Source organism: Bos taurus, chromosome 16, assembly GCF_002263795.3.
Source record: "Bos taurus isolate L1 Dominette 01449 registration number 42190680 breed Hereford chromosome 16, ARS-UCD2.0, whole genome shotgun sequence".
Taxonomy (NCBI): Eukaryota; Metazoa; Chordata; class Mammalia; order Artiodactyla; family Bovidae; genus Bos; species Bos taurus.
Window position 1 is genome coordinate 27,809,738 of NC_037343.1, and position 25,180 is coordinate 27,834,917.

General features: G+C 45.6%; 1 protein-coding gene across 38 annotated transcripts in view; it reads left to right on the forward strand.

Moving 5' to 3' along the window:
* Window positions 1–25,180, forward strand: part of CNIH3 (cornichon family AMPA receptor auxiliary protein 3) — a 157,373-nt gene that overhangs the window by 91,315 nt on the left and 40,878 nt on the right. The gene's annotated exons all lie outside the window — the stretch shown is intronic.

Sequence of the window (25,180 nt, forward strand, 5' to 3'; positions counted from 1 at the left end):
TGTAAGTCCTTGAGTGATCTGGTAGTTCCACTGATCTTGGCTGGGCTTGTGGGGAGAAGAAGGTGTTCTTCTGGTCTTGGCTGGGCCTCATTCATATATCTGCCTGCAGTCAGCAGGCTGGTAGCTAATCTAGGATGCCCTCAGCTGGGGTGGCCCATCTCATTTTCCAGAGACTATTCCAGACTTATTCTTGTGGTGTCATAGAGAAGCAAGAGAAGTGGAAACACACAAGCATTTTTTCAAGCTTTGGTTTTCATCAAATCCTGTGCTCAGTTGTGTTCAACTCTTTTGACTGCATGGACTGCAGTCTGCTAGGCTCCTCTGCCCATGGGATTTTCCAGGCAAGAACACTGGAGCAGGTTGCCATTTCCTTTTCCAAGGGATCTTCCTGACCCCAGGAATCAAACCCATGTCTCCTGTGTCTCCTGCATTGGCAGGTGGATTATTTACCTCTGAGCCACCTGGGAAGCCTGCATCAAATCTTCTAGTGTCTTATTATTGGCTAAAGCAAGTCACATGTCCAAGCCCAGGGTCACAGTGGAAGGGACTACAGAGTTCCAAGGCAATGAGCGTGGATCCAGGGAGGCCATTAATTGGTACCATGACAGTGAAAAGTGTTAGTCAGTCAATCATGTTGACCTCGTTGTAACCTTATGGAGTGTAGCTCACCAGGCTCCTCTGTCCATGGAATTCTCCAATACTGGAGTAGGTAGCTATTCCCTCCTCCAGGGAATCTTACCAACTCAGGGGTGGAACTGGATCTCTCGCATTGCAGGCAGATTTTTTTACTGTCTGTGCCACCAGGGAAGCCCAATTGGTGCCATAAATGCCATCACGTCCTTGCTGCTGCTGCTGCTAAGTCGCTTCAGTCGTGTCCAACTCTGTGCGACCCCATAGACGGCAGTCCATCAGGCTCCCCCATCCCTGGGATTCTCCAGGCAAGAACACTGGAGTGGGTTGCCATTTCCTTCTCCAATGCACGAAAGTGAAAAGTGAAAGTGAAGTCACTCAGTCGTGTCCGACTCTTAGCGACCCCATGGACTGCAGCCTACCAGGCTCCTCCATCCATGGGATTTTCCAGGCAAGAGTACTGGAGTGGGGTGCCATTGCCTTCTCCGATCACATCCCTACTACTTAATTATCTTATAAACTGGAAGTTTATACTTTTTTGATCACTTTTATCAAAGTCACTCTCGTTCTTCTGATAATCAAAAATCTGATCTCTTTTTATTAGTTTTTTGTTGTTGTTCTTACTGTTTGTTTTTCGATTACACATGAAAATGAGATCATACAGTATTTATCTTTCTCTGTTTGACTTATTTCACTTAGCACAGTGCCCTCAAGTTCCATCATGTTGTCACAAGTGGCAGAATTTCCTTCTTTTTGTGGTTGAATAAATGTGTTGTTGGAATAGACTCTTGAGAGTCTCTTGGACTGCAAGGAGATCCACCCAGTGCATCCTAAAGGAGATCAGTCCTGGGTGTTCACTGGAAGGACTGATGTTGAAGCTGAAACTCCAATACTTTGGCCACCTTATGCGAAGAGCTGACTCATTTGAAAAGACTCTGATGCTGGGAAAGATTGAGGGCAGAAGGAGAAGGGGATGACAGAGGATGAGATGGCTGGATGGCATGACCAACTCAATGGACAGACGTTTGGGTAAACTCTGGGACTTAGTGATGGACAGGGAGGCCTGGTGCCGAGGACCAGCCCCGGCTGATCCAGGGTATTCGAAGGGGAGACGGCGTCGGCGACTATTTATATGCTAATTAGGGATATAGAGAACAATAGAATGAGGATAGCTCAGTAGGAAATTTCAGTGGAGAAAAGAAGCTGAGTAGCTTGGTTTACGCGGGAGACCAATAAAACTTCAAGACAAGAAGTTTGCACCACTTACGTAGGCCGCAGGCGCCCTCTCGAATAGCGGAAGGTGTCTCACCCTAGACACCTTCTCGAGTGGGTCTTAGAAGCCCAGGCATGATTAGTAAGCGTGGTGGGTTCCGCGCTCCAGATGGAGACTCAGCTGGAAGTTAAAAGAATGACATGGGGAGACCAAGCGTTGGTGAGCAAGGCCCGTAGCTTTATTTTTAACAGGGGCTTTTATACCCTAAGTTACACATAGAGGATAATAGGGGATGCAAAGTCAGCAGTCTTTGGTTCTTATCAAAAACCAAGGTTTCTTTCCTGCAAATGTATCGTATACAAATGGTTTAGGTGATTCACATCATCTTCTGGCCAGAAGGCCTACTAACATTTTATGACTCTTGACAAGGACTTATCAACAAAGACTTACTTTCTCTAAGAGTAATTATTTCAAGGTTTGGCACCATCTTCCAAAGATAAAATTGCATTCCTATAGGGCGGATGTGTAATGGGTTTACAAAGAAAGAATTTATTACCTTAAGGGTCTAAAGTTACTAACACCAAGGCCACTACTTATTTTTTCTACATACCCACTATTAATTGATACATATTCAAGGATACAATTCAGGGGATGTGAAAACTTGGCAACAAGCATTGACTCATCAATGAAATCCTTTACTAGTTTATTCTGACAGTTTTTAACTCTCTGAGAGGCTCTAAGCTATTTGAATATCTTAAGCTTCCCATGCCTCTCGAGGCTGGGAGACTGTAAACAATCGTATGCATAGCTGCAGGAGTCCGGGTAAACTTGTCAGGCGAGTTAGAGAGCCATCAGAGGGGTTTGGATTTAAACACTCCTAATTGCCCAGGAACTTTATTAATTGGAGCTGTAAGTTAACTCTTTGACAGAGAGAGAGCGAGATGGTGGTAGGGGACAGCCCCCAGTAAAGTCAGAGGTGAGAGCACAAAGCAATAAAGTAGGCAGACTCTGGTTTTTTGGGGGAAAATGCTCGAGAATATCCGGGGGGACTCCTGAGGCTCGATCCCGCCTTTGCGTATGCCGAGCCTCCTTCCTCATGACCTTTGTCACGAGTGGAATGCCTCACCGGCTCCCCGCATCTCCCCCTTTTTTATTTCTTAAAACAGCCAGATGTAGCTCAGTCGCGAGCCTCTGAATGCTCTGCCGAAGAATCCTGACAATACAAGGAAGAATGATTATTAGAAATAAAATTAAAACAGCCAAGGTAGCGTAGCCGAGGAAGGTAGACAGAATATTTTTTCCTGAAATGTAATTAGAGAAAGTATGGAAGAAATCATTTGCTGTTCCAGCGGCAGTAAAATCTAATCGGGAGTGTTCCAGGGTTGCTATTTGATTGTGAAGTTTCCCTAAGTCTAAGCTAATGTCAGAGCTGTTCCAAATACCTGAAATATGGTTTTTAATCTTTTCCCATTCAAAATCTGTGTCATTTACTTTCAGGGGTGTTACACATATCCACCGGTAGTCAGCATGACAGGACAATGCCATTTTCACCTTTAAAGCCTGCAATTCAGTCCCAATATGTATTACTGCTTCTTCTAGGGCGTCTACCCTCATCTCTAATTTTCTGTCTATAGCTTCCTGTGTTGCCAATGCTAAAGAAACATTTTTGGACATAGAATCAACATATTGAGCAGTATGTACTTGTTGAGTCAATGATATTGCTGCCACAGTAACAGAAGTAATTGCACTTATCAAAGCTGCTATTCCCAAGATAAGTAAGCCCACAAACCGTCGTGTTCGCATTAAATCCTGCAGTTGTTGTAATACAGCAAGAGCATAATTCAATAAGTGGTTACATCATAAGGTAAGGTGGACGTTGTAACATTACAAAGGAGCAAACATTATATTGAGGATTTAAACAAGATGAGAGCATACATTTGTTCACAACACCACCACAAAGGAGCAAACATTATATTGAGGATTTAAACAAGATGAAACAAGGAGCAGCTGTAGGCATCGGCTCGGCGGAGCAGTGTCCGCAGCATCAGGAGGCAGAACGCGAACGGCAGGTTGTGGGCCGAGGCGTCTACGGCGGGCGGAGGGGCGGGGTTCGCGGACTCGGGCTAGCCGCGCCGCTTGGGCTCGGGGCGTTTTCCTGTCGCCCGCGGCGGGAGCGCGCTGGTCTGGACTGCACTGCGCGGGCGCGCTTTCCTCTCTGGCCCTCACTCGCCGCACAGACTTCTTTGCTCTAGGTCTCGGGGTGCAGCAAGGAGGGTGCAGGGCGCCGCTGGCGGCGGAGAGAGCTGGCTGGGGGAGGGGGAGCGAGCGAGTGCGCGCGCCGCGAACCTGGTCTTTGGGGAAAGTGACATGACGAATTTTTCTGAGATCCAAATCGGAGAATCTGCATTCTGTAGAAATATATAAGCATACCCTCTCCCACAAGTTAGCAACACATCTGGCCTTTTACACTCTCCAGTAAGGAGGTCTTTTTACTTGACCAGGGGCCGAGTCGTAGCCTGTAATTCAGGCATCTAGTGTCTCATCATTGTAGTCTGCCCCTGTGTGTTTACCTTTAAGTGATTAATTACAATTTGGACATAACTTTACTATTTGTCCAGCTGTTTTCCTAGGGATATGTTAATTTAGGTCTAATGTTTAGTTTAGGTCTCTGTATAAATTTAAATAATAAATGTATAACCTCCTTATCTCATTTTGGTATACAGACATACCTAAATGTAAAATGTATTTATATATGTATTTATATATGGCAACAAGTATAAACTTATTGACATATAATATATATAAATCAATATACTTGAATTAATCTTTATAATTAATATATTAATTAATATATATTACAGCAATACAACACATACACAGCTAATACCAACCAACACAAACCAGTGTACTGTAATAATACATGTCACACATATACAATTATACAGTATATAGAACATATATCATCACAGCACACCAATCCATACCAATTAATATCAGCCACACACATTATATTACTGCAATATACCTTTAATTATACAGTATATATATGTATATATAGTATACATATTAATTTATATACAAATTAAGTATAGATCTATAAGTAGAATTAGGTATACCTTTATTATATTTTATTTATACCCATACCTAATTAGGCAAACTGTAATTAGGCAAATATATTTATATTATGTATTTATAACAATATATAAAGTATTGTTAAATGTACCACCTGTATAGCATCCCCACCTCACATACCACTTTCTCTAATCCCACCAACTCATTTTCAGTAGTATGTGTTGGCCAGGAGCTGGGCCAGTCTTTCCCAGCAATGCTAAGAGACGTCTGTTCCTGTGTCCAATAGCCCTGGCATTTTATTCTCTGGAATTAAAAGATCTTTTAAAGGCCTTGGAGCTGTAATTTCCTGCACCCAAAAGGCTAGATCACTAGATCCAAATGTTTTGTGGCTCTTAACTTGAGAAGTCAAGTTTTTTCTTGTCTGATAATAAGGTAAAAGCAAAGGCTGTGTTACTCTTTGACCTTTATTAATTTGTACAGTTTTGGTAGGCGGTGATATCAAGACTTTAATTTCTCAATATAATCAGAATCTACTACACCATGCACCACCGAATTTTTTTTTTTTTTTTTTTTTTGAAAAGAAAGCGAGCTATGCCCCAGGACAGATCTTACAATGTCCAAAGGTAGGGGGCCAGCCACTCCCGTTGGAATTGGAGTAAGCGGCACATCAGGGGTTAATATTGTTGCTAAATCCCCTTGCGGTTTCGCTTTTCTCCTAGCCTGGGTGAGACCCCCCCTGAGGGGGTTTTCTCTAAGAAGCATGCTCTGCATATTGTGCACGCAGTCTGTTTTAAAAGCTCCACTGTTCAAAAAACTTTTTATCTTCCTCAGGCTTAGGCAACGCTTTGAGAGGCTTTGGGGGCAAAGTGGGGAACTCCTGGGTCCTGGGAGGCACAAACGGAGGCGGTGGCGATCACCTTAAATCAGAAAGTGGTGGATAAGTTTTTTAAAGGTTTGCGCAGAGGGGGAGGGAGCTCGCCAGGGCGCTCGGCCGCAGCGTCCTGTAAACCCTCTCCTTCCTCGGGAGGTAAAGCACTTTCTCCCTCCTTTTTTTTTTTTTTTTTCCAATAGCAGAAATTATGATCTATGCAGAAAGTGGAGACTCACCACCATCTACCGCTATAGCCTCCCTCAAAGGCTATTTAACAGCCTCATGAGAGGGGTCCAGGACATTTCTAATCATATTTCACAGAGCCAATAAACATTTCTCTTAGATGCAGAGAAACCCATTTTTTTTTTAATTTTTTTTTTGAGAATATTTTTATTTATTTTGTACCTTCTTTACCCTATCTAAACTGCAGAGGGGACTAGAAAAGAAGCCTCAAGGTGAGGATCAAATTTATCCTTGGGACTAGAGCAAACCCTTCTCGGGGAAACTCCTAGAGGAGGCCCTTTACCCCCACACGGAGGAGGAGGCATGGGGGGAAGGGAGCGTCCCGTATTTCTCTTCTCCTGCTCCGGAGATCCTTTAACTGTTTGGTGATTAAATCTTACAAACTGTCTGATCGGGGATGTTTCCCTCAAGCTCCTAGGAGCGGATGGTCTGACAGGGGAAGTTTCTCTTAGGCCTTTTGGGGCATCTTTGTTTAAGAGATGCCAATCTCCATCAGAGTGATATTTAGTTGTTATCTCGCCTAAATTCTCTTTTTGTTTTGGGGAAGGCTGATCTTGTTCCTCATCCCTATCTTTAGGTTGTTCCTGAGTAGTCACGGCTGTTAACATTTTTCTTAGTTGCCGATAGTCAGGCGGGTCTTCGTTTTTCTCATTTTCTTCAGGTTTAACTACGATTTCGACTTCATTTTCCTCTTTAAAAGTTACTCTTTTAGATTTAGGGGCAGGTTTAGCTACAGCATTTTCTTCACTGTCACTTTTAAGATGTACTTTTTGTGAATCAGGGGCAGGGTCTAAGACATCTCTAATGATATTCCATAAGGAAAAGGCGTCATTAGGCACCTTTTCTAAGCCAAGTTCGGCATGGTAAGTTTTTAGCTGTTTTCCTACTTTTTCCCAGACATCTAAGTTAACAGAGCCTTCGTCTGGAAACCAGGGACAGTGCTCTTGTACAAATGAAAAAAATGATTGAATGGCAGATTTTTTAACTTTAATTCTTCTTTTACCTAATAACTGTAAAATTACTCCTATAAAGAGCTGTCTTTCATTTGATTCAGTATTACCCATGTCAGAAAATTAAGTATAGTAAAAGATTTTGCTTTTAGCTATCAAAAGATTAGGCCTTTTTTGTCAGCCTTTTTAGAAATCGTTTTTTCTCTCTAACTCTTCAACACTTTCAACACTTCCCACTCCTCTCTCCCTGTCTATTCTACAGGGGGGTCTGCAGCACCCTAAGTGGGGTCCTATCCGTCCCGAAAACTCAACACTGGGGGAATGGGGTTGGGGACTTACCTTCGAAATCCTGTATCGGGCGCCACCTGCCGAGGACCAGCCCCGGCTGATCCAGGGTATTCGAAGGGGAGACGGCGTCGGCGACTATTTATATGCTAATTAGGGATATAGAGAACAATAGAATGAGGATAGCTCAGTAGGAAATTTCAGTGGAGAAAAGAAGCTGAGTAGCTTGGTTTACGCGGGAGACCAATAAAACTTCAAGACAAGAAGTTTGCACCACTTACGTAGGCCGCAGGCGCCCTCTCGAATAGCGGAAGGTGTCTCACCCTAGACACCTTCTCGAGTGGGTCTTAGAAGCCCAGGCATGATTAGTAAGCGTGGTGGGTTCCGCGCTCCAGATGGAGACTCAGCTGGAAGTTAAAAGAATGACATGGGGAGACCAAGCGTTGGTGAGCAAGGCCCGTAGCTTTATTTTTAACAGGGGCTTTTATACCCTAAGTTACACATAGAGGATAATAGGGGATGCAAAGTCAGCAGTCTTTGGTTCTTATCAAAAACCAAGGTTTCTTTCCTGCAAATGTATCGTATACAAATGGTTTAGGTGATTCACATCATCTTCTGGCCAGAAGGCCTACTAACATTTTATGACTCTTGACAAGGACTTATCAACAAAGACTTACTTTCTCTAAGAGTAATTATTTCAAGGTTTGGCACCATCTTCCAAAGATAAAATTGCATTCCTATAGGGCGGATGTGTAATGGGTTTACAAAGAAAGAATTTATTACCTTAAGGGTCTAAAGTTACTAACACCAAGGCCACTACTTATTTTTTCTACATACCCACTATTAATTGATACATATTCAAGGATACAATTCAGGGGATGTGAAAACTTGGCAACAAGCATTGACTCATCAATGAAATCCTTTACTAGTTTATTCTGACAGTTTTTAACTCTCTGAGAGGCTCTAAGCTATTTGAATATCTTAAGCTTCCCATGCCTCTCGAGGCTGGGAGACTGTAAACAATCGTATGCATAGCTGCAGGAGTCCGGGTAAACTTGTCAGGCGAGTTAGAGAGCCATCAGAGGGGTTTGGATTTAAACACTCCTAATTGCCCAGGAACTTTATTAATTGGAGCTGTAAGTTAACTCTTTGACAGAGAGAGAGCGAGATGGTGGTAGGGGACAGCCCCCAGTAAAGTCAGAGGTGAGAGCACAAAGCAATAAAGTAGGCAGACTCTGGTTTTTTGGGGGAAAATGCTCGAGAATATCCGGGGGGACTCCTGAGGCTCGATCCCGCCTTTGCGTATGCCGAGCCTCCTTCCTCATGACCTTTGTCACGAGTGGAATGCCTCACCGGCTCCCCGCAGCCTGGTGTGCTGCAGTCCATGGGGTCACAAAGAATCAGACACGACTGAGTGACTGAACTGAATTGAACTGAATATTCCATTATAAACATATATCCTGGAGGAGGGCATGGCAACCCTTTCCAATATTCTTGCCTGGAAAATCCGCATGGACAGAGGAGCCTGGTGGGCTAGAGTCCATGGGGTTGCAAAGAGTCAGACATGACTGAGCGACTAGACATATAAACATATATACTGCAAGTGCTTTATCTGTTCATCTGTCAGTGGACATTCTGGTTGTTTCCATGTCTTGGCTATTGTTAAAAATGCTGAACATGGGGGTGCAGGTATCTCTTTAACATAGTGTTTTTATTTCCTTTTGGATACATACCCAGAAGTAGAATTGCTGGAGCTCACTTATGTGATAGCTGCATTTTTAACTTCTTGAGAAACCTCCAGACTGTTTTTCATTGTAGATGCGCCAGTTGACAATCCCACCAACAGTGCACAAGGGTTCCCTTTTCTCCACATCCTCTAACATTTGCTATCTCATCTTTTTTGATGCTAGTCATTCTAACAGGTAAAGTGATATCTTATCCCTTCCCTTCAGAAATATGGTAGATTGATGGCAAGGTCAGCTAGCTCACGGGTCTGGTTCCAGAGCCCATGGTTCCACTCCCTTTGCATTTTGCTGTCTTGGTCTATGGGAGCTGGTAACCTTGCTCACCTTTTACAGAGCTTCTGTTGACCCCAGGAATCAGTCTCTATGAGTCACTCACCAAGAATGACCATCACTTAGTTTCCCCTGTAGTCTCCATGGGCCACGTAGACCAGAAAAAAGAGGTTAGTCAACTTCTTTAATTCATCCGCAAAGCAGATTCTCGAAGGCTGACCCAAGCAGACTTATGGATTCTCAGTAGTTCTGCTATGAGAAGTCACAAGTCATTGACCGTACTGATAGAGGTCATTTGGTTTTCTGCCACACCTTCTCCTTTGTTTAATATACAAAGAAACTCCAGGTACTTTAGGATGTGATGGAGGCAGGTAAGCAGTTTACAGGTCTGACTGTGAGTAAAAGATACAAGGGAGCCCGCTCTGTCTGAGAGGAGCTCGTCTGGGCTGAGGGTGGGATGGGAGAGGACCGTGCTTCACAGAGGTGTCTGGGGACCCAGGCTCCTCCCGCCTTCGGAGCTCTGCCATCACTAGGGCATTGTCTTGTCCATGTGGTTCACGAGGGCATCACACCATGATGTCATTTCAAGCAGCAGTGTGGGTGGGTAACAGGAAAAGGGCCGCTTCAGAGAAGGGCATGACCTGGAAGCTGTGCACATCACTTCCACTGAATTCACCAGCCAGTTCGCAGGCAAATGGCCGTATCCGGTCTTTTCTAACAGGTTGGGGGCGGGCTATATGCTTAGCGGGGGGCAGGTTGGGGGCGGGCTATATGCTTAGCTCCAGATCAGGGATTTTATTTCAGAGAGCAGGGGGAATGGATGCTGGAGGATAGCTGCCTTGGTCTCTGGGAGAAATTCAGTCAGCAGAGTGGCCAGTGCAGGGCACCCAGCCAGTGTCCGGCACCCTGGAACTCCAAGGGCAGTGTGAGGTGGGGACTGGGGACGGGGGCAGAGAGACTCAGCATTAGAGGTTGAGGTGACGTCTGGTGGTACCTAGAGGAGCCTGGACATGGTGGGGGTAGAGAAAGGAGCCAGGGAGTCCTGGGTATTGGCCTTGATGAGCGCCAGTGAGAGCAATCTGAATTTCTTCATTCATTCAAGGAATTCATTTAGACCTGCTGCGTACGGAGTCCTGTGTTATGTGCTGATGAGTGTTTGTGCGTGTGTGTATCTGTGAGATGTGTTGCTTGTGAAGACATCAGTCCAGCTCAATTTTTCTCTGATTTCCTGCCTGAGTCTGAAACCTCTGATCTCACAATGCCTCACATTACAGTCACTCATACACCTTGTCTTCCACGGTTGATTCTTGAAGGCAGGGATCATGTCCTCCTAATTTTTGTGTCTGCTGCGTTGCCTAGCATGGTGTCTGATTCATGTTAATTAGCTAAATGGATTAGTGAGCATGAGCCCAGCAACCACACAATGGCTTGGATTATTATTTTCTTAATGTATGCAGTAGAATTATCACTGCTGAGCACGGGATTAAGGCAAGTGAAGGAGACCAAAGGAAGGTCTGTGGCAGGTGTGACAGGCTTTGTCTTGTCAGAGCATCCCACTGAGCACAAGAATGGATGTTTTGGGTTGGCCAAAAAGTTTGTTCAGGTTTTTCCATTATATTGGCTAGGAAACCCAAATGAACTTATTGGCCAACCTGATGATTAGCGGGCTGGTTCTCAACCTTGGCTGCACGCTGGAATCACCTGGGGAGCTTAAAAAGTACTGTTCCTGGATCCCACCCCCAGCGTTTCTGTTTCAGTGTTCTGGAATGCAGCCTGGGCATTGGCAGGGGTGGAGGGGGTGTTGAAAAAGCTCCCTAGGTGATTCTAATGTGTAGCAAGGCTGCAGATCACTGAGTTGAAGGGTAGACCAGGCTTCAGCAATGCAGGTGAGGAGGCATTTTCTCTTGCTTGGTCCCCCAGAGTATGATTTAGAGAGCCGTAATTTTCTAAATGGTACCAGAGTAAAAGCAATAATTTACCAGCAGGTGCCCAGGTGGACTAAAGGAGTGAGGGCCTAACTTCCTGCTTCCTGGGAGATGCTCAACCCAGTGGGAGATGCCTTGCAAGTAACAGGCATTTCTCCGTGTGAGCTTTGCTTCTAGCTGCTGCCTTTTGCAAAATGCAATAAGTGAAAATTCTGGTTTTCAGCCCCCGAAATGTTCACCCTTCCAGATACTCATTCTTGCCCTTTCCAAACTGCTGAAAAAGCAATAAACATTTCTGGGTCACGTTTCTGGGCCACAAAATGTGCCAGTGTTACCAAATCCTAATGGTCTCTGATTCCCTGTGGTTGCTGCCCAGTCTCTGTCTCTCCTGACAGTTAGAATCGGGTACCAGCCTCCGCCCAAGCAGGGCCCACAGGGAGAGCCCTGAGACTCAGAAGAGAACTCCTCTGGGCTCCCCGGCTTGTGCTGAATTGATTCCCATGCTCCAGATGCATCTGCTCCCCACGGAATAGCTGTATTGCTGCATTATCATGCTGGCTCCATTCGCAACTTCTGTGGGATTTGTTATTCTTTAAGAGATTTGGGGCATCGGGCCTCCTCCAGCACAATTTCACTGACTGATTCGTAAGCTGTCTCTACGGCACAGACAATTACAAAACACATGGGGTTTTGTTTCATTAGGATAAGACCAGCCAATAGACAAGAAAATGCACTGAATACGGTAAATGTGCTATACAAATGCAAAGAGCCATTATTACAAAGGGACAGAAAAGCCATGCTGTTCCCTTTCTGTGTCTGCCACATGGTCCGAGCAGTGATGAAATTCTGGAAGACAGTGGTCCCTGATTATAGCACAGGGAGGTGGGCGGGCAACACACGGCAAAAACAGCTCTGCTATTGTGGCCTTTCTCATGGTGACATCACTGCCCTTACCACTCAGTGCATCAGCATAAAGTGGTATCACTGGTGTCCTGGTAGGGACTGAATAAGGGGGCCACTTAAGCAAGATCCCCGCTCTCGGGAATGTATACACTGTTCAGATGACGTCAGCAGGATGGACTGATGAAATATCCAACAACGCCTCTCCTGTGAGGGTCTGTATAATCCTCTTTGTATTAACCATCACACAAATGTATAACTGTGCTACTTCAAATGCCTTTTGATAGTGGTGATGCCAACTGTTAATAAAAACCAAAAATGAGGGACATTGGATTGTTTTGGAGTATTTGACATTTAAGTTATTCAGTTATTGACGAAATACTTCGAGCCCCAATATTGTGAACGTGAAAGGAATGCAGTGTGGGAGGGCAAAGTCAGAAGGACGATTCTTTGTAAAATGTTTGTTTTCCTTAGTCAACTATAATGTTGGTGAGGGCGGGGCCCTTGTTTCTTGTTCCCTGCTTAACACATGACCTAGAAAACAGCACCTTTTCAGTAATTCTTTGCTGGCAGAATGGCTGGATATGCTCTGTACTTTACCCACAGTCTTGGGTTTATTCTTGGATTTATTCATCAACTCTGTGAGGTGGCGATGGGGACCTGAGGCCAGAGGGCTTACATCACTCAGGTGGGGAGTGCTGGGTCTGGATTCGAATCCAGCTGTACTTTCAAACGCCTGCCCTTTCTAGTAGTTTTTATGTCTCCATGCACTAGGGATTAGAAGCATGTTTCTCTGCCTTTCCCAGGACAGTTCCATGCATGGAATTTGCAGAGCACACTTGGATACCGCCCTCTGACCACTGGCATTTATCCGTTCAGGCGATCCCCTGTCAGCCACAAGCATGTGTGTGCCCTGCCTTTCTCCAGTCTGACTACAAGAAAGAGGCAAAGGTGTTAACGGGGTGGGCTTCTCCTGAGGCCTGTCTCCTTGGCTTGACTTCTTTTTGCATCCCCACCTGGTCATCGCTCTGTGTGTCTATGTCCTAATGCCTTCTTCTTGTAAGGACACCAATCATATTGGAACAGGGTCCACTGTTGTGACCTGATTTAACCTTAACTATGGCTTCCTGGATGGCTCAGTAGTAACGAATCTACTTTCCAATGCAGGAGACATAGGAGATGTGGGTTCAATCCCTGAGTAGGGAAGATCCCCTGGAGGAGGAAATGGCAACCTGCCCCAGTATTCTTGCCTGGGAAATTCCATGGACAGAGGAACCTGGCAGGCTACAGTCCATGCGATCCCAAAGAGTTGGACACAACTGAGCAACTGAGCACACACACGTACACACACCCATTGATTTAAAGACTTACCTCCCCAAATCCAGTCACATTCTGATCTGATTACTGGGAGTTAGGACTTTAACATGTGAATTTGGGGGGAAAACACAATTCAACCTGTCACAGGATCCATATGGGTACCAGGAAAGAGTTTTTATGGCAGCGACATTCCCTTGGTTAGGAGCAGTGTTTGGCCTTCCCTTGAATTCTGCTCCTTGACAAATAGCAGAGTGAAAGGTGAGCCCTGGGTTTAGATTTCTGGAGTGTTTTCTTATCACGCACAAGTGTTATCCAGGGAAAGAGAGGGCAAGACTGATTCTTTCTGTTGGATTTTATTGGGTGTTTATCAGAATAAAAAGCAAGCTTGTTCTGAGCAAAGCCTGTGAAGAAGTGCTCCTATCATTGTCCAGGAGAGATGCTCCAAACAGAAAGAACAGGGCCTGGCCTCTTCGAACTGTCACACCCCTTGCAGGGAGGTGCGTGTGGAGCCAGTCATCCAAGCGTAGAGAGTTGACTCAGCACACGCTGGACAAGGCTGGGGTCGTTCATCATTCTAATTAGCTTTGGCTCCTTTCTCCTCAGCGGGCCCAGGGTCAGGACCAAATCCATGTATGCACTGTGAGCATTTACAGAAGGGCCAGTTACTGAGGATGGCTGAAGTTTTATAATTATTGTAGCTATTTTTTGTTTGTAGGACATCTTTTCCCAGGAGATCCCAGGCACTTCCCTGCCCAGAGGCTGTCACTGGGTAGCAGGACAGTGTGACCCGTTCCAGAGCTGGAGGAAGTCATAAAGAACACTGCCCACCCGTAGTGCAGGCTGCACACAAAAGTCACTATATGCACAGCTCTAGGGAAGGTTGAAGCAAAGCAGAGAGTGACAAGGGGGCTTGGGTTTTTTCTTTGCTGGAGGAGGTGAGCTTACCTAGACTTTGAAGATTGGTCTTTAGTGACTTAGGGACAATTTTTTCCATGACAACAATGTTTATTAAATTACTGTATGTGGCCTAGAATATGCCAGATGTCGTCGTGCAAAGCGCTTGCCTGGTCATCTCACTTAATGCTCATCTCTGATGTGGGTGCCATTCTGATGTAGGCATCACTTTGGTCCCCTTTTGCCAGTGAGCATATTGAGGGCAGAGGGATTAAGGAACTGAAGCTAGGACATGCAAAGCCAGGACTTGAATCTAGGTCATCTTTCCCCTGGGCTCAGTGGTAAAGAATCCACCTGCCAGTGCAGGAGACTCCAGTTCAATCCCTGAGTCGAGAACATGCCCTGGAGAAGGAAATGGCAGCCCACTCCAGTAATCTTACCTTACAGAGGAGTCTGGCGGGCTACAGGATCCTGAAAGAGTCAGATACTCTGTGGGTTTTCTTCATTGATGATTTTAATTGTAGATGTCGTATCTCCTTGTTTTAACTAGAAAATGATGCTCAGTTAATTCAAAGTAAATATTAATAAGCTCCCAACTCCTCTCTATTCCTGACTCTCTGACATAACTAATGTTAAAAGCTTGGGTCTCTGCTCCTACGTCCATGCACAAACACAGACAAAAGCACATAAGCACACACACACACATATGTGTACATTCACTCAGAGTTGGCCTTTTGCCTTTTTTCCCCAGTAATTGAAAAAGATTTTTTCTGTAACTTTTTCCCCCACATACCATTTTATTATGGACAACCCTCTAGATTAGTAGAGTCTGTAGATCTGTTTTAAGAATAATCACAAACTCTCATAGTATTCCACAGTGAAAGTGAAAGGCACTTAGTCATGTCTGACTCTTTGCAACCCTATGGACTATACAGTCCATGGAATTCTCCAGGCCAGCTGGAGTGGATAGCCTTTCCCTTCTCCAGGGGATCTTCCCAACCCAGGAATTGAACCCAGGTCTCCTGCATTGTGGGCAGATTCTTTACCAGCTGAGCCACAAGGGAAGCCCAAGAATACTGGCGTGGGGTAGCCTATCCCTTCTCCAGCGGATCTTCCCGACCCAGGAATCTAACTGGGATCTCCTGCATTGCAGGCGGATTCTTTACCACAGTCCACCCAGTTTGTTCAGTCATGTCCATATTTGTGGACTTTCTGTCTCTTTTCAGTTTTGTTGATTTGGCCTATATCAGTAACTCTGCAATAAACACCTTTGTGTGTTTATATCGCAGGAGTGAGATTATCAGGTTAAAAAGGATATGAATTTGTACTCTTAAAATTTTGCTGGATTACTTTCCCAAAAAGGTTGTGGTCAGGAAGTTGTTCTCACAGACCTGAGCTTCTCAGTCTGGGCAGCACATTGAAGTCTCCTGGAGAGCTTTTAAATTCCAGGTCCACCCATAAGAGTGTCTCACTTAATTAGCCAAGGGGGCACGGGCAGTGGTGTTTGCCAGAGCTGCCCAGGGGCTTCTCATGTTCCACCAGGGTGGAGGGCTTCTGAGAGCGATCCTTGCAGACTCCAGGGTCCTTTCTTCCCTCTCACTTCCCTGTCTCTCCCCTCATCCCTTCCTCTCTCCTCAAGGCCCTCTCCTCACAGGTCAGGGGAGTTTTCACCAGAAGCTGCAGGTAATATCCTTCCCCCAGCAGCCTCCTTCTAGTCACTGCCCTGGTCCCACAGAAACACACTGGTTGGAAGGGCTGATGTTAGCGCTTGCAGCACGTCCCCTCTGGAGAGCCTTCGGGACCTTTGAGAGCCTTCCAGCTCATGCCAATTTGGAACGCTGTCTCTGGGAGAGAAGGGGCTGTGCATCACTTCTCTTTCAGGGCCAGAAAAGCGAGGATGTGCTGCTACGTAGGTGATGTCATTTTCATCCTGCAGTCTACAGACCTTCCATTCTTCCACCTGCATCCCACCCCTTATCCCCTGCAGTATGTGTACTGGCGCAACCCACACGGCTGCCTCCAGAACAGCAGCCCAAGGCCTCACTCGACCACCGGCAAAAGCCAAAGCTCTCCAACTTCAGCCTTTCGTGGCCTGATTGGCACACAGCTCTTCACTGCCATCCACTGCTCACCTTGAGTCAGAATGGGTAGAATGCCCCACGGGCTGCCGTAGGGAGCTTCAGAGCAGCGGTGACTCGGGTGTTTTATACACAAGCGGTGTGTGTGTGTTTGGCAGGGGGCTGGGGTGTGGGTGTGCCTGGTGCTTACCTAGTTCTGCTGAAATGCCCGTGGGGTGCTGACCCAGCCCATGGCCGATGTTGGGGCTGGTAGAGTCCTGTAGCTGGCCACCGCCTTTGTCAGGCCCACATAATTATTAACCGTGATATCTAATGTTTGCAAAGTACTCTGTTTTTCAAACTTGGCTGCACACTGGAATCCTTGGGGAGTTTTAAGAAATTTTGATGCCTGGGTTCCATCTCCAGAGATTCTGACTTAATTGGTTTGGCATAAATCCTGGGAGTCAGGATTTTTAAAACCTCCCCCGCCCCGGTGATTATAATACGCAGTCAAGTTTGAGACTCTTTGCCCGGCAGGATTCAGCATTCAGGTTCACTACTGCATGTAAGTGCCCCGTGTGGCCTGGCTGTTGTGGCCCAGTGGGTCCTGGGGCCGACTTCCTCCTTGACCCTGCGCCTCCCCTCCCTAGCGCAGGGCTGGGTGGGGTGCACAGACACCTACCTGGTCCTTAGCTCCCCCCAAATCTCCTAGCACCTCCAACAGTCGGCAAAGCCTTTCAGCTGCTGGGATGCATAGGCTTTTAGAGGTCAGAGGTGTTTCCAGCTCCAAGAAAAAACAGGGCAGCACTTTTCATGCCTGCCTGAACCAAGGCCCTCTCCACAGCGTTTCATAAAATGCTGAGGCCCTGGCCCCACCCTCTGAGTTTCCAATATAGTGGTGAGATTTGCTACATAGGAACTTACAAACATTTTTTTTTCTTGGGGGAGGGAGAAATGTCAAATGGAAGGGAACGTTTCAAGAGTAAAATAATGAAAAATTCATATAGATGGTCTTATTTACAAAGCAGAAATAGAGACAGATGTAAAGGACAAACATATGGGTAGTAAGGGGGAAAAGGGGAGTGGGATGAATTGGGAGATGGGGACTGGCACATATACACTATTGATACTATGTGTAGAACAGATAACTAATGAGGACCTGCTGTAGAGCACAGGGAACTCTACTCAGTGCTCTGTGGTGACCTAGACGGGAAGGAAATCCAAAAAGGAGGGGATATAGGTATGTGTATAGCTGATTCACTTTGCTGTTCAATAGAAACTAATGCAACACTGTAAAGCAACTATACTCCAATAAACTTTTTTTAAAAGAGTAGTATGTTGCTGCTGCTGCTAAGTCGCTTCAGTCGTGTCCGACTCTGTGCGACCCTATAGACGGCAGCCCACCAGCCTCCCCCGTTCCTGGGATTCTCCAGGCAAGAACACTGGAGTGGATTGCCATTTCCTTCTCCAATGCATGCAAGTGGAAAGTGAAAGTGAAGTCGCTCAGTCGTGCCCGACTCCTAGCGACCCCATGGACTGCAGCCTACCAGGCTCTTCCATCCATGGGATTTTCCAGCCAAGAGTACTGGAGTGGGGTGCCATTGCCTTCTCCAAAAGAGTAGTATAATGAATACCTATAATGTAGTCTTCACCAAAAGTTATCACTCACCATGTTTGCTGTGTCTGTTCTCCCCGCCCCCTAGGTATGTAGCTTTTTTTTTTTTTTCCTGGACCGTTTAGTTGCACATGTTATGACATTTTACCCCTGAATACTCTCTCCAGCATAACCACACTACTGTGATCACACCCAAGGCCATTGTCATCATAATGTTATCTATTAATAACAGTTGTCTGTAGTCACATTTCCTCTCTTTTCCCAATAAGTTCTTTATGGTTTTTAAAAAACATCCAGGACCCAATCAGGTAGCACACACAGCATTTAGTTGCCATATTTCCCACTTTCTCCTTTAATCTGAAAGAGACTCTCCATTTTTTTTTAATGACACTGACTTTTTGGAAGCATCTATGAATATGGGTAATTTTTTAAAGTTCGCTGGACATTTCCAATGGGCAGCAGGAGGGTTGAGGAGCCTTGCACCAGAGGACTATGCGAGGTGATTTCCCCACAGGAAGGTTTATGTGGAGGCTGCCCCTTCCTGCTTCTCAGTCCTCAGAGACGGCTGCCCTGCTTGCTGTTTACAGCCTGCTGCACAGAGCACAGCCCTGCCCCACGATGTTTATTTTTAATTGATCTGGAGTCACCAGCCCCTGTGATCACTACCTTCTCTGGTTGCCCAGCATCCTCATCTCCTCCTTTCCTTTCTCTTCTAGCATCTCCTGTGCCCTTTCTGTGTTTTGTGTGCTGGATTTTCAGGGTCTAATTGCTTGATGCAGCCTCACCGAAGTGGGTGTGGCAGGGGTGTGTCTGATTTCTCCTTGAGCAGCTGCAGCGGGTGGTGGAGAAGTCTCTACAGAGGGGGTGGTTCTTCTTAGGCTGCCTGCTTCCCTGCTCTAACCACACCCAACTAAGCTCCATTCACTTTCCCTCTTCCTGCTTATTCTTCCTTCTTTTTTTTTTTGGCTGAACCTACCCATTCTTTAAAATTCAGCTCTTGTCACCATTTCTGGGAAGCCTTTTGCTTCCTCCCTTTGTTGGAGTCTTGCCCCTTCTGCAGGGTTCCACAGCCCCTGGGCTGATGTCTACCCTAGGGCTTACCAGGCAGCATTGCATGTCCCTCTCCCCGACTAGACCATGAGCTGCTGAAGGACAGGGACGGAGTCTGTTGTAGATCGAACTCCCTAGACCCCAGCATGGTGCCTGCACTGTATGGGTGCCGAGTCAGTGCTCAGTGAGTGAATGGTAATGGAAGTTGGACCCAATTCTGAGACTCCAGTAGTCACAGACTTCTGGGTTAGAATCCTAGAATGTTAGAGCTGGGAAGGGCCTTTGTGAATTCCGGTCCAGCTCCTTCCCTGAAGATAAATGAAAGTGCGGAAAGACAGAGATGCAGTGTCCCCAAAATGGCAGAGTGAAAGCTAACTCTGTCCCCTCTTTACCCTGAGTCCTTTCCCCCTCCACCCACCTTTATTTCATTGGGTTATTTATTCACTTCATATTTCCAAGTCCTATTGACTTTCCATCATTCACAGATGGATAATCCTTCATATTATTGTCTACCGCAGTATCTAAACTCCAGTTGGCTATCTCTCCCTTCTGACCATGGGAAAGAGAAGTCCGTTGGGAAAGAAAAGTCCGTTTTAATGCGAGTATAAACCAGATGTACTCAGAAGAGTAGATTTGTTGGATGAAAACCAACAATCACAAAACCACTCCTCAATCTAGAATAAAGGCTCTGTGCTTCTTTGGAACATCACAGGGACCCCCTCTACTGACGTGGACAAGCGACAGTTCACCATCAAGTTCGCAGATGCAGTTTTTCTTTTCTCCTTTCTCCTTGTGCAATTGGCCAACCAGCAGTGGGAGTCCAGCGGTGCTGGCTGTGGTACAGCTGCCTGTGGTACATTCAGACTCCCAGGCCCCACCCAGATCTACAGGATCCTGGTCTGGGTTTTAACAAGATCTCCAGGGGGTCTGGATGCACATTATTTTGAGCAGCACAACTGAGACCCCGATTGTCAGGTACAGAGCTGACTGGCCACACTGTTCTTCAGTATTCTCTGAGCGCCTGCCATGTAGCCCTGAAGGAAGGAGCAGCAGGCGTGAACACCTTGCCCCAAAGACTTGCCTGTCCCACCTCGTCAGTTCCCCTATGCTGACTCATTATCCAGCTGGCCTCTCCCTACAGGGGGTCCTCACTGCTTGCAGCTGGCCCCTGACTTATCCCTACACCACTGCCTCATTGGGTGCAAGTGGCTTTCTCCACTGTCCTTCAGCGTCCAAACTGCTCTGCCGTTTCTCAACAGTGACCACTTTCGCTTGTGAGTAGATGGAGCCCATCAGCGCCAGGTTCCCAGGTTCCTGTCTCTTTCCTGCTCTGCTTTCCATCTTTGTCTCTCAGAGCCTTCTCTACCTCCAGGCCCCTCTCTGCTGCTTCCATGGGTTCCCTTGACTCAGTCTCCTTCTGACTCAATCTGGAGCATATCCAAACTAGTTCCCTCTTTCCGGAGTACCTTCTTTCTCTCTCACAGCTCTTTTTCCCTCCATCTTTAACTAGTCTGCCTTATTCTAAACAATTTCACTGACCTTGGTAACCCTTCATATTGCCAGCCCACACATTTCTGCTTTCAATTCTTGCCAAATTCTGGGAAGTCATCAACACCCCTGCTTGCACTTCCTCATTCCTACTTGTCTCTGAATTCCTTGCAGTTTGCCAGATGCTTCTTTCATTCAATTGAAAATGATATCTTGAAGGTCACCAGTCAGTCAGTTCAGTCGCTAAGTCGTGTCCGACTCTTTGCGACCCCATTAATCGCAGCACGCCAGGCCTCCCTCTCCATCACCAACTCCCGGAGTTCACTCAGACTCATGTCCATCGAGTCAGTGATGCCATCCAGCCATCTCATCCTCTGTCGTCCCCTTCTCCTCCCGCCCCCAAACCCTCCCAGCATCAGAGTCTTTTCCAATGAGTCAACTCTTCCCATGAGGTGGCCAAAGTATTGGAGTTTAAGCTTTAGCATCAGTCCTTCCAAAGAAATCCCAGAGCTGATCTCCTTCAGAATGGACTGGTTGTATCTCCTTGCAGTCCAAGGGACTCTCAAGAGTCTTCTCCAACACCACAGTTCAAAAGCATCAATTCTTCGGTGCTCAGCCTTCTTCACAGTCCAACTCTCACATCCATACACGACCACAGGAAAAACCATAGCCTTGACTAGACGGACCTTTGTTGGCAAAGTAATGTCTCCGCTTTTGAATATGTTATCTAGGTTGGACATAACTTTCCTTCCAAGGAGTAAGCGTCTTTTAATTTCATGGCTGCAGTCACCATCTGCAGAGATTTGGGAGCCCTCCAAAATAAAGTCTGACACTGTTTTCACTGTTTCCCCATCTATTTCCCATGAAGTGATGGGACCAGATGCCATGATCTTCATTTTCTGAAGGTCACCAGTGATGTCACAAATCCAGTAGATTGACTTCTTCATTCCTATTCCCTTGACTTTTCTATAGTGTGACATTACTAGACACTCCTTTTTTTTGACTTCCTGACACAAGACCCTCTTAATTTTCTTTCTGTCTTGTGTCCACTCATCTCTAACTCCTTTTTGACTCCTCTTCCCTCTCCAAATGCAGACGTTCTTTCATGTTCTGCCTTTGACCTTGTTTTCTTCCTGTTCTATACTAGGAATTGCAGTCAGCAGTCTATGGGTCATATATGGCCTGCCAATTTGTTTTGGTTGACCCTTTTAATATTTTAAGAATCTGAAAATTTGATACAAAAATCTGGATTTTCAGCTTCTTTTGGGAAAATAATTGCAAGGGACCTGGCAGTATTGGAACCATACCCCTTAAGGCAACAATCAGCTGAAGTGAGGTAGTGATGATGCCTTCAGATGGGAAGTGCATTTTTCTCCTGCTCTGTCTTCCTCTTGAATTCCAGGCAAGCATTTGAAGCCATCTGTTGAGCATCTTTACCTGGTTCTACTTCTTGTACCTCAAGGAGTGCTAATGAATCACACTTCTCCACCTCTTTGGGTTGAACCAATTGAGAACAGACATGAGTCTAGATGAGGATGAAAATAGTGTCCTATCCATCCAGCTCCATGGATGGTCAAGGTAGCATTCCATCACCTTCAGTAATGAATACCAAAGAGGGATGGGCTCAAGGCTTGTGTTGCCACTTAAGCAGGCTTTAGACCTTGGCCACATAAACCTACCACAAGTTTGCAGGAGTGGAGGAAAAGAATGAATGAAATTTAGGGACAGGCAGTCCCCAAAGCAAGAGAAGCCAGGCCACACGCTTCCTCCCTAATACTTCCCTAAGATGTGGAAACTGTTGGTTGAATTCCTATTTTATGGGTTGGGGCAGAGAAAGGAATTGAAAGGCTCAGAGTTCTCCCTTTTGTCACCTGTCCATAAACTTACATCTACTTCTGCTTTATTGACTATGCCAAAGCCTTTGACTGTGTGGACCACAGCAAACTCTGGGAAATTCTTAAAGAGATGAGAATACCAGACCACCTGACCTGCCTCCTGAGAAATCTGTATACAGGTCAGGAAACAATAGTTAGGACTGGACATGGAACAACAGACTGGTTGCAAATAGAGAAAGGAGTACGTCAAGGCTGTATATTGTCACCTTGCTTATTTAACTTCTATGCAGAGTGCATCGTGAGAAACGCTTGGCTGGAAGAAGCACAAGCTGGAATTAAGATTGCCGGGAGAAATATCAATAACCTCAGATATGCAGATGACACCACCCTTATGGCAGAAAGCAAAGAAAAACTAAGAGCCTCTTGATGAAAGTGAGAGGAGAGTGAAAAAGTTGGCTTAAAACTCAACATTTGGAAAACTAAGATCATGACATCTGGTCCCATCAGTTCATGGCAAATAGATGGGGAAACAATGGAAACAGTGACAGACTTTATGTTTTTGGGCTCCAAAATCACTGCAGATGGTGACTGCCACCATGAGATTAAAAGATGCTTGCTCCTTGGAAGAAAAGTTATGACCAATCTAGACAGCATATTAAAAAGCAAAGACATTACTTTGCCAACAATGATCCATCTAGTCCAAGCTATGGTTTTTCCAGTAGTCATGTGTGGGTGTGAGTTGGACTATAAAGAAAGCTGATCGCCAAAGAATTGATGCTTTTTTTTTTTTTTGAATTGATGCTTTTGAACTGTGGTGTTGGAGAAGACTTTTGAGAGTCCCCTGGACTGCAAAGAGATCCAACCAGTCCATCCTAAAGGAAATCAGTCCTGAATATTCATTGGAAGGACTGATGTTGAAACTGAAACTCCAATACTTTGGCCACCTGATTCGAAGAACTGACTCATTTGAAAAGATTGAAGGCAGGAGGAGAAGGGGACAACAGAGGATGAGGTGGTTGGATGGCATCACCGACTCAATGGACATGAGTTTGAGTAAACTCTGGGAGTTGGTGATGGACAGGGGGGCCTAACGTGCTGCAGTCTATGGGGTCGCAAAGAGTTGGACATGACTGAGCGACTGAATTGATAAACTTACTATAGATTTACAGCCTACTCTTTTGGTTAATCACCTTGGTTAATTGGGACATTAGCTTTCGTGCCACTCAGGTTTACTACCACATCTGTTACTGGTCTGTGGATTCTATTTCTGAAGTGCTTCATGAATTGCAACTCTCCTTCCCCAGGCCATTTCCTCGAGAGCTCTGGCTCTCCTTCCTTTTGCTAGACTATTGCAGTAACCTCCTAGGTGGGTTTTTCCCTCTGGTCTTTGGTCTGCTCCCTAGCCCTGCTCCTCAGTTCACTCTGCACATAATCGTTGGAGTGATCTAAGCCAATCTTTACCATATATGACTTTTTTATCCAAAGTCTTCTTGCTTTTGCTTAGTCATATCCAACTCTTTGCGACCCCATGGACTGTAGCCTGCCAAGTTCCTCTGTCTTTGGGAATTCTCCAGGCAAGAATACTGGAGTGGATTGCCATGCCACCCTCCAGGGGATCTTCCCAACCCAGGGATCGAACCCAAGTCTCTTGCATTGCAGGCTGATTCTTTACCAACTGAGCCACCAGGGAAGCAAAGTCTTCTTGGGGTCCCAACTTTAGAGAATGAATGACCAATACTTAGCATTTCTTTTAAGACCCTCTTTGATTTCCTACCCCCTCTTCTAACCTTATTGAAATCTACTTCTTTTCACTTATCTGTTCCCCATTTATTGAGTACCTACTATGTTCTGGGGGTTGTGCTGAGTACCATAGATAGATAAGACTGTGACTTCCTTTCTTTGTGCCTTGTCTTACACTATTTCATCACTTGGATGTCCTCTGTGGGCTAAAATGCTGTCTTTCAGTTTCAACTCAAATGTGGCCTCTTCCATGAAATCTTTAATAATCCACTAAAGAAGCGTCTGCCTTCTCTGTCTGACTGGCTCTTTCAGTGGTCTTCCTACATAATGATGTCTTATTTACATATCTGACTCCTTTCCTGGTCGCAGTCTTCCTGGGGGCCAGTGCTACGTCTTCTTCAACCTTGAGTTGGCTGTGGTCCTATGCTGTCCTGGTACACAGGAGGCACTCTATTGATGGGTTGATAAAATCACATTTTCTCCAAAGTAGGAAATAGAACAAACCCAGAGAAAAGTGTTTAAAAACACAAATAAATGAAGCATGATCCTAGGTGTTACTAAATATAGCTTTATAGAGATGAATATGTCGTGACTAATTAAAAACAAATCTGTTTTGAAATAAAGCAGCACATTGACATTAAATACTGTTTCTTCATCTCTTTTCATTCCTACTGCAACCAGCTTAGTTTTTTTTTTTTTTTTAATGTCTTTACTGTTAATAATCAGAGATTTCTCTAAAACCAGATGCCAACTTTGACTGATCTGTCTGTCATAACAGCCAAATTTTTCCCGCTGACATTGCCATATGTGTGTCCCTCCCATCCTTGGAGGCCTTTGATTGTTTCTCATTGCCTGTTGCCTCCAGTCCCGACCCCTTCACCTGGTCTTCTTGGCCCTCTCAGGGGCCTTTTCTAGGCTGTTGTCCTACTTCTCCCCAGCTTGAACCCAGGCCAGCCAGGTAACCCCCCTCCTCTTAGGTGCATATCTTCCCTAGACTCTAAAGGCACATCCACTTCTGTGAAATCTTTATCATTTTGGCTGAGGGTAAATTCTTCCACCTGTCGCCAGTAGCAGCTGTTT